A 10455-nucleotide genomic window follows, 5' to 3' on the forward strand; every position below is an offset into this window, starting at 1 on the left:
GTATTTTCTGTTATGCTTGTGACTTATTTATGCTGATGACTAGTATTTTAGAGAACCAGAAAGCCAAGTCAATAGTGACTCAACATCATATTAAAAAGGGATTTTCTTGCAAGCTAGGCTAGGTTCTTTTTTTGGTGGATAGAGTTTGGGGAGGGTGGAATAACTAGAAGACATACTTATTAATCATGTTAATCCCTTCTTGTGATATGAATTCCTTTTCATATTGAGAATGCGTATGCTCCTAATGATATTACTTTTTCACTCCAATTCAAAGCAAAACATATATATGAAAAATGGTATTGCCCAAGCCTAATTTCCAGGTTAGGGCTGGGAAATAATTGTATGTGGCCACTTATTTATGAATAAAACACAAAACTGTACTATTTCAATTTCTTTATTGTTCAGTTATCACTGTCCCAATGAAGTAGGAAGCTACCAGAGTATTAAATGGTTAAATACATGACACCCCTCTTCTCCAAACTTTATCTTTTATTACTCACAGCTGAGCACTTCAAGTGATCTGGTACTATGAAAAAGTTTCAGAATAATTTACGCACAAACATAGGCAGTCACTCACTCTCACATATAGTGAAAGTACAGACATTTTTTAAAAAAAACAAAGAGAGGAGGTTGTTTGGAAACTTTTTCAACACAAATTTAAATTGCTCCCATGGGAGTCCCTCAGTAGAGGAATTAAAAAAGTCTTTGAACTGTTCTCTCACAGTAAAAGCAGAACCACCTTGTCCACCTAGTTCCTGCAGCATATAAGGGTCCCATTTGCTGCTTCAAGTTGTGCAGGAAAATTTTCTTTAATGTAGTTATGTAAAATACATGTCGTCATAACTATCCTGTCCACATTCTCTGCAATTGCGTTAATTCTCCTAAAAAATAATCTAAATTTCTGAACTAATTGCCCAAACGCACTTTCAGAGACTCAACGAGCTCTGGATAGCCTGGTATTAAAAGCAGTCATGCTAATATCTCCACTTGCTTGATTTTTCGGATATGGTCTTAATATATAATGATTTAATGGGAAGGCTTCATCACCAACAATCACATGTGGCACTACAACATCAGTACCAGGAAGTTTCTTATCTTATGGCACTTGCAGTTTGCCAAGTTCCAAAGCTTTCCCCAACTTGGAATGGGCAAATATGACCCCATCACTATTTTTACTGTAAGACCAAATGTCTACAATTATGAACTTATAGTTCACATCAACTAGTGCAAGAAGAACTATAGAACATGTTTGTTTGTAATTAAAAAACTGGGATCCACTGTTTGGAGGAGCCACAATCTCAGTGTGTTTCCCATCAATTGCACTTATGCAATTGCGAAATTTCCAGACATCCAAAAACTACAGCAAAACTTTTTGTAACACGTATGAAGAAGTATCTACTTCTTTACATTCAGCCAACCAAAGCATTCACTTACAAACTCAGACAAATTTCTAGTACAGATGGTGGAGATTTAGCGAGTGTAAAAGTGGCATTTACAGAGTTAACAAGTATTACACCGTACAGTTTGCGACTTACCCATGAAACTATCCCATATTGGTTCAAATGGCAGAAGTTTATAAACTGACAAGAAGAGGTATTATATAACACCACTTATTTTTCGTAAAGGTTGGTTCAAATGGCTCTGAGCACTATGCGACATAACTTCTGAGGTCATCAGTCGCCTAGAACTTACAACTAAATAAAAACTAAGCTAAGGACATCACATGCCCGAGGCAGGTTCGAACTTGTGACCGTAGCGGTCGCTCGGCTCCAGACTGTAGCGCCTAGAACCGCCCGGCCACTCCGGCCGGCTTTTTCGCAAAGTACTTCTTAAGAACTAAAACTATAAAATACACAGAGCAGGAAAAAAAGAAACAGACGCAGTTACTTGTATTTTGCTCACAGTTTCACATGTGGAATGGCATTAACTAAAACTGTATAGTAACTTAAGCACCGAGCGAGGTGGCGCAGTGGTAACACCCTGGACACGCATTCGGGAGGACGACGGTTCAATCCCGTCTCCAGCCATCCTGATTTAGGTTTTCCGTGATTTCCCTAAATCGTTTCAGGCAAATGCCGGGATGGTTCCTTTGACAGGGCACGGCCGATTTCCTTTCCCATCCTCCCTCAACCCAATCTTGCGCTCGGTCTCTAATGACCTCGTTGTCGACGGGACGTTAAAAAACACTAACCTATAGTAACTTAAGACCATTTGGTGACAAAATTTAAAAATATGCGTAATACAAGTAGTTTACGACAAACTGCATGTAACAAAAGTGACAGCATAAACACTGGAAATGTCCAACTGATTTTACCTTAAACACACCATCAACTTCTGCCGTGGTGATACTAGTTGTCTGAACCTCGAGACCTTTTTTGTAATCGTGGACTGGATCTTATTTAGCAAGAAAACAAACTGCTGTTTCGACATTCTAAAATACTTGAAGAAGGACTGTTCCTCGTCTTCCAGCTCCTTGTATAGTGTACAGAACTCTCCGTCGCTGTCTGTACGTATCTAACCCACATCCTCCTCCGCTGCATTTCTTCTTCTTCAATAAATGCTATCGCAATCACTGCCAAACTTCTTAAATTGAATTTAGGCATCTTCGCGCTTCCGGTAGTTCCTTCATCAGTCGTCACAAAAACTGCAAATAAACAAAGCCACACTAGTGAGAACCTTCTGTGACGTTACGGGACGTTATGTTGACGTTTCGGGTAGTGCGAATGCTCGGACCATCTTGTGGCAATTGACGTTCCGTGACGTGACGGAGATGTTCCGTTAACTGTGAATCGACCTTAATTCGTTTATCGGGAAATACGGCAACAACACAACATGCATGAAAGAGATAATCGCTGTCTAGCTAGAGTAGCTGCAACTCGCGGACAACCTCTCGGAAACAGCATAAATCTTGTTGACTACTAGTGGTTAATGGAGGGGGATGTGCAGAATGGCTGTAAATTGGGCTGCCTTCCTACTTGATACGGACTTTAGCGAGAATCAGCCCATCAGCTTCCCAGCTAGAAGACTTCTACGCTATTGTATGCATCTGCATACAGTGTGAAGGTACAGAATTTCGCTTGCTTAATTCTGGGACTTTCCCTTTCAAGGACCATAAGTGCAAAGCTTCCTGTACCCTCGTCGTCTTATATAAATGTATAATCGTGCCGTTTACTGACAAATGTATGAGCACACAGGTCCATATTTTGCATATAGTGTTAAGTATTACAATAAGAGCCAAGAACGATGCCGGTCGAGTTTAGGCTTGTTCTGTGCACCTACGTCACGCATTCTCTGACAGCCAATGAGCTTTCAGTATCGTTTTGAGCGCTCTGATATGAATTCAAAGTTTATGCGAGATTCACACGTCACCGTAGCGAGTTATTTAGTAAACTTTTATTCCATTTGTTGCGAGTTGTCATCGCTGATGGTGGTGGTAAGTGACAAATTCTTCATAAACAAACGGGGGACATGATTTGTACAATATACGCTTTCTTCAATCGCACAACCCACGCCGCGACTGACGCTTGGAACCGGCAACAACGTAATCCTGGGGCATGCCTCAACATGTGCGGACCACCATCGTCCGTGGATCGGAATATAGTACACATAGTTTGTTTGTATTGTATTACTATCGGTGTGGAGTACTCTCTGAGCGGCGTGCAGTGTTTGAGGTTAGTCAGCAGACATGCGTTAAGGACGGCTCACACAGAGTAATGCCGGGTTCACACACGCAACGAAAGTATCGCCACAAGTCAAGTCATTCTGGAGTGGCGCTGTGAGCTACCGTTCACACAGGACGCCACAAGTTCTTCGTAATTGCGCAGTTTGCAAAATGGCGTCACCTATCTCAGCTGAAATGATTCGGCCCTGCATTAATGTTGTAGCACAAATTGTGGCATTAGAACTGACCGATGAGTTAACAACAAAAAAGAAACGGAAACACAAATGGATCCGTAAGTGGATATCGCGCAGAAATCATATGGAAGCAACAAATACGTTCATAAAAGATTTTCAGTTTCATTGCAACAGGGAATGTTTCACAGCACACACTATGACCTGATTTCCTATACAGATTAAACGGCTGCACGTATTACTAAATAAGATGTTTAGGAAACATAATAAATATAAAATATTACTTACCAAAGTGTTTCTCATCTCTCTTGTCTCGACTACATGCTATAAGAAGTGGTCTGCAGCTTCAAACCAAGCAAGGCTGGGTTTATAAATACCGTCTGTAGACGCACCACTCTCAAGTGATTTCAGTACTTTTTTATGTTCATTCATGTAAGCATTTCGAATGCTTCGAATTTTTACTTTTGTTGTAGCTAGATCAATCCCAGGTACATATTCACGCACACTGTTTACTATTTCAATTAATGCAACATCTCTCAAATTTCTGTCTTTGTATGATTCACTTTTGTGGTTCCAAAGGCATTCTCGTTCTTGATACACCTCCAAGAATCTCATAATTGTCGCTGTTGGGCACTTTTTCGACATATTAATAGCAAACACACAAACAAAAGCACCATCTGCGAACGAATACGCACTAGAAAGGTTTGAATCCAACCGCGAAGTAGCAATCGAATGACGTTATTCGATTGTGGAGAAGGCAAAATGGTGCAACGAAGTAGGACCAAGTACAACTTTTTGTGGCGTGACGAAAGTTGCGCTTCTTATATGGCGCCACCGAAAACTAGCACGGTCGCAGGTTCGAATCCTGCCTCGGGCATGGATGTGTGTGATGTCCTTAAGTTAGTTAGGTTTAAGTAGTTCTAAGTTCTAGGGGACTGATGACCACAGCAGTTAAGTCCCATAGTGCTCAGAGCCATGTTTGAAAACTAGTTCACACATGCAACTACAAAGCAACTGCAGTACGCCATTAGCAGTGGCGATACTTTTGTTGCCTGTGTGAACCCGACTTAAGGCTCTCTGGAAGTTTGCTAGATGGCACACATGGCTGCCGTCAAGGAGGAAAGGGGATGGGGGGGGGGGGGGGGGGAGGAGGCGGAACGTCGCACGCTGACTGGGTATACGATTCCTCGCAGAAGTTACCTGGCTGAATTGACACCATGAACAGCAGGGTGCATGAGCCGACCGAACTGCGGTCTTTCTCAAACGATTGTAAAGAAACTATTCAGTAAAAGAAATATTGATTCTCGTACTTATAGCTAAATTCATCAGCTTCCTGCTGACCTGCCTATCATTCGTTAATGGTCATACTTATTGTGATATTTTAGGATTAAGTAAACTACTGCAAGAATTTCGGAATGTTTGCAATGAAAAATAGAGATTGCTATGAATTTGCGTTTGGTGCATGTTATCTCACATGCTACTGCGTACCAAATGTAGCTAATATATTGAATTTTGCTTTAAACTTTGAACGATATTGCTTACCAGTTTCGAGAAAATGGATCGTATATAAAGCGCTTCGTCCCGAACTCGCACGCCAGCGAGAAAGACAGAATGAAATATTCACAAAATTCCTCATATCTCCTAAACGGTTTCAGATATTGAAACAAGAGTTTGGCGAATGCTAATATGCAGAGAGGAGAGTATTTCGTCACGATTAATATGCGAAAATTCAACATTTACCGAGATGTTCAACCGACCAGATTTTTCAATGAAATGATGTAATGTTTAGGCGCCATCAATAGGGTGTTGGAACAATAATTCCTGTGTGGTTGGAACAACATATGTGAGGAAGTTTCACTTAATGTTTATAACGACAAAGGACATTTTCATAAACTACTGACATGTCTTTCCATCAGTTGTTGTTTAATGATTCTGTCGCAATTTCAACTGCATTAGAAAGTTAGGAACATGAATATTTACCAACTCTGCCTTGTTTATTTGGAGGAAGCAGATCTGAACGTGATAACATGGGAACTTAACGTATTACTCATCTCGCCCCTCATAACGCCTCCTCTGAAGAAAATTAAAGATGATGATAAGTCTCGCGAAAATAAATCCATACTTCTGTTGAAATTTTAATGGAATCCTATACCCCAGTGTGTTTTTAATAATGAATGATATGATTGGCCAAAGAAATTCATTTCCATATCTCAATGATCTGAGAAATGTTAAAACATTTAAATTTGCAATATCTAGTCAACTACCTATCAAGGACTAAATAGATTACGAATATCTTTGACAAACTGAAAGATGTTTGTATCAAAAACTACCATCCCTCACTCTGTATCATAGATTTACAAGGGTTGCCCAGATAGTAATGCACAACATTTTTTTCTTCAACAATTCTTTATAGAACAAAATAAGAACCGCACACATGAAAGAAGGGTGTTTTATCTACACACCCTATTTCTCCATGTAATCTCCATCTCGTTCTATGGCATTCCTCCAGCGCGAAACAAGGACATGTATGCACAGTCTGTACCAATCCTTGCCCTGGCGGCGAGGCCAGTGCTTCGCTATGTGAATCACCTCCTCATCGTCCTCAAAATGTCTTCCACGAATGGCATCCTATAATGGCGAATGACTAAATCAGCTCGCTGCAACATGTCGGGTGTGACAGTTGTGGATGGTCTCTCCAACCGTTGCAAATCGTGGAGCTCCGCCGACCTCACCCTCTGTGCCCAGCGACTAACTGTACGTCTGTCGATGGCAGATGCTCCATAGACTTTGCACAAGCGTTTGTGAATATTCCCCACAGTTTCTTTCTCTGCAGTGAGAAATTCAATGATGGCATACCTCGTGATGACTGGGTCTTGTGTGATGTCCTTAGGTTAATTAGATTTAAGTAGTTCTAAATTCTAGGGGACTGATGACCATAGATGTTAAGTCCCATAGTGCTCAGAGCCATTTTGAATGATGGCATGTTGCTTGTAACGTACATCACCTACAGATGCCATTTTGAAACTGTCCTGCAGCTGTGCTATCTGTCGGTAGTGATGGAAACTTGGAGCACTCACCCTGGAGACTTCAGATAATACATACGTAACGTTTCACATTCGTAGCATTGTTTTCGTGGAGAAAAAAATTCTGTGCATTACTTTCTGGGCAACCATCGTACTGAAATTAATTCTATATGGGGACAGGACAGAAAAACTGGTATGCTATGTACTGTTAATTGTTTTCGTATTTCTTAAATCATTGAAATATAGAAATAAAGTCCATTGCCCAGTTTTAATCTATATTATTCGTTATTAAAAATATGCTGGGGTACAGGATTTCCCTTAAGGCAGCATCACTGGGGTCTAAACTGATACAGTTTATTTGTTATATGCGTTATTTACAGATTATAAAACAGTTCACATCTCGTTTTTATGTATATATAAGTGATTACTTCGCATTCTTAATTGGCATCTGCATTTCCTCCTATCTGCTCACATGCTTCAGCACTATTTACGAAAAATAACCATGTTTTTATGTTCCAATTTTTTTCCCCACTGTTCATCTCGTTTGTCCTTGTTGCTGTGATGCACTATCAGTATTCTCTCACTAATTATAGCTATTTGATCGAGACCTATGTTTTCAAGATGTAACTACTTTGAGTTCACTTTGTGTCCCATGTCCCATCCTGTTTGTTTTGTTTATGTACTTGTCGCCAACCTAACGAAGTATATACCGAAACGTAACGTCTATCCAAATCTGTTATGTGTGTGTGTGTGTGTGTGTGTGTGAGTGTGAGTGTGCGTGAGAGAGAGAGAGAGAGAGAGAGAGAGAGAGAGAGAGAGAGAGAGAGAGAGAGAGAGAGTATGCATGGTTATTTTTTTAGGAAACGTTAGCGACAGCCCCGGACATTTGCACAAGCCCCGCACATTTAACACCCTCCACACCTACCCCCCTAGACACCAACGAAGAGCGCATCGATATGATCTTTGGTCGTCGCCCGCATGATTCGGCATCGTTGTCAGTGAGCTTTTGTTCGACGCTTTTTGTGTTTTACTGCGGTTGTTCATACTAGTAGTGTTGTGTTATTAGTACCTATATTATTCGTTATTAAAAATATGCTGAGGTATAGGATTTCCCTTAAGGCAGCATGTGTTTATGTACTTAAAACATTTAAAATGAATGGTTTTAAATGTGAAATTTGTGGAAACGAATACAATTATCGGAAGAGTCTGAGGCGGCATATTTCCACAGCGCGCCCACAACGGTACGAAATCGTACCTCATGTTACAAATAATGAACTTTCATCTTCCTATCAGTGCTACATATGCGACGAGAGTTTTACTTGGAAAAGGTGTTTAGAACGCCACCAACAAGACGTTCATGGCGTCATGAAACAGCAGAAGAGGTTGAAGTGTATGATGTGCACATTTCAAGCTGTGTCAAAAAAGTTTTTGATTGAACATTTCCAAGCCACTCATCAGATACGTGTGGGATCTGGACTTCTCTAGTGAAACTGAATTTTTGAAGTGGAAAGAAGAAATTGAACACACTACACAATCCAGATTCGTGAAACACTGTGGCACTAAATTGGGTGATGATTACTCACCTGTGAGTATGTTTGACACCGTTCAGGTCAGCTTTTTTCCAAAGGTGAAGGGATGTGTCACTTAAAAATGGTAGGTAGTAACAAAATTGATGTAAAGTGCCCTGCAGAGATGAAATACCTCTATAAGGAAGAAAAATACCTCTTTAATTTTGTGTCAACTCATGTTGGGCACGATCTAGACTTAAGTCATTTGAATCTGACACCACAAGAACGCGAGAGCATAGTTGCAGACATTGCTGTAGGAATCCCCTTTTCTGTTGTTCTTGACACAATTCGAACAGCTGTGCAGGATTCAAGTTTGGAGAGAGTACATGTCACAACTAAGCAGGGCTTGCACAACATTGCAGCTTCTTATAATTTGGCCTCAAAGTCAGTCAGACATGAAAATGATGCCATCAGCGTCGAAGCTTGGGTACAAGAAGTGAAGGAGAGTGATAATCTGTGTGTATTATCTTACAAGCCACAAGAAATTATCCCTGACCAGCACCCGGAATTGAGAAGCGCGGATTTCATGTTAGTGATAGTGAACACTGCACAAGGTGAATTATTGGCAAAATATGGAAATGATTATATTTGTGTTGATGGGACTCATGGTCCAAATGGCTATGATTTTGAACTTACCACGATACTAGTGGGCCTGCTGGATTGTATGAGACAAGGTTTTCCATGCACTTTCCTCATTTCTGACAGAAATGAGAGTGATGTGTTGGATATATTTTTCAACTATATAAAGACTCAGGTTGGACAGACCTGTCCCAAGGTATTCATGTCAGATCTGCCAGAATCCAACAGTATCGCTTGGAATAGCTGGCATGTGGATAGAGCATGGAGGAACAACATTAACAATAAAGTTCTCCATAAGGACAAGAAAACAGACGTACAGACGTGTACAATCTTGTCAAGACATTAATGCAGGTGAGAGATGTTGCTATGTTTGAAGAATCACTGCAAAAAGCACGCCAGAAGCTCTATAGTGACCCAGATACATCCGAATTTGCTCATTATTTCAAAACCTACCATGGAAAAAAAATGCAAAGTTTTGGGCGTAGTGTCACAGGATGCAAGCTGGACTCAACAGAAATATGCACCTGGAGAGTATGCACAAGGCGTTGAAATATGTACATGTTAATGTGAAGCAAGTGAAAAGACTGGATAAAGGTATATCTGCACTGATGTCGTTTGTAACTACAAAGCTGTTTGATAGGCTTACTTTGATCGTTAAAGGAAAGGTAACCAGTAAAATAAAAAACATTCGTGATAGGCACAAGTCTATCTTAACGGACAACTTAGAGTCTATTTTAATGGATGACTTCATTACGAAGGTAGACAGTGGTTGGGAGGTACCTTCTTCAAAATCAAACGATGTCTACCATGTGAAGGACAGCGATGTGCACTGCATGTGTAAATTAGTGTGCAGTAAATGTGAAGTGTGCATTCATCAGTATTCTTGCACATGCCTTGATTATAGTATTACGTTAAATATGTGTAAGCACATTCATATTGTTTGCCAAACATAAAAGAAGAGCAGAGGCGAGATTCCCTCGCAAAATAGTGCACAGTCGAATCTTCTTGTTATTGATACTGAAGATGTGTCTGCGACTGACGGGAGGGAAGCAATTTTAGACCAAGTAAGCACAAATGCTACCTACAACACTCAAGAAGCATTGTCAGATGAAAAGAAAAAGATTGTCTACAGCTACATCCATACTCCGCAAGTCACCTGACGGTGTGTGGCGGAGGGTACCTTGAGTACCTCTATCGGTTCTCCCTTCTATTCCAGTCTCGTATTGTTAGTGGAAAGAAAGATTGTCGATATGCCTCTGTGTGGGCTCTAATCTCTCTGATTTTATCCTCATGGTCTCTTCGCGAGATATATGTAGGAGGGAGCAATATGCTGCTTGACTCCTCGGTGAAGGTATGTTCTCAAAACATCAAGAAAACCCCGTACCGAGCTACTGAGCATCTCTATTGCAGAGTCTCCCACCGGAGTTTATCTA

This window comes from Schistocerca gregaria, chromosome 3 (genome assembly GCF_023897955.1).
Source record: "Schistocerca gregaria isolate iqSchGreg1 chromosome 3, iqSchGreg1.2, whole genome shotgun sequence".
Classification (NCBI taxonomy): Eukaryota; Metazoa; Arthropoda; class Insecta; order Orthoptera; family Acrididae; genus Schistocerca; species Schistocerca gregaria.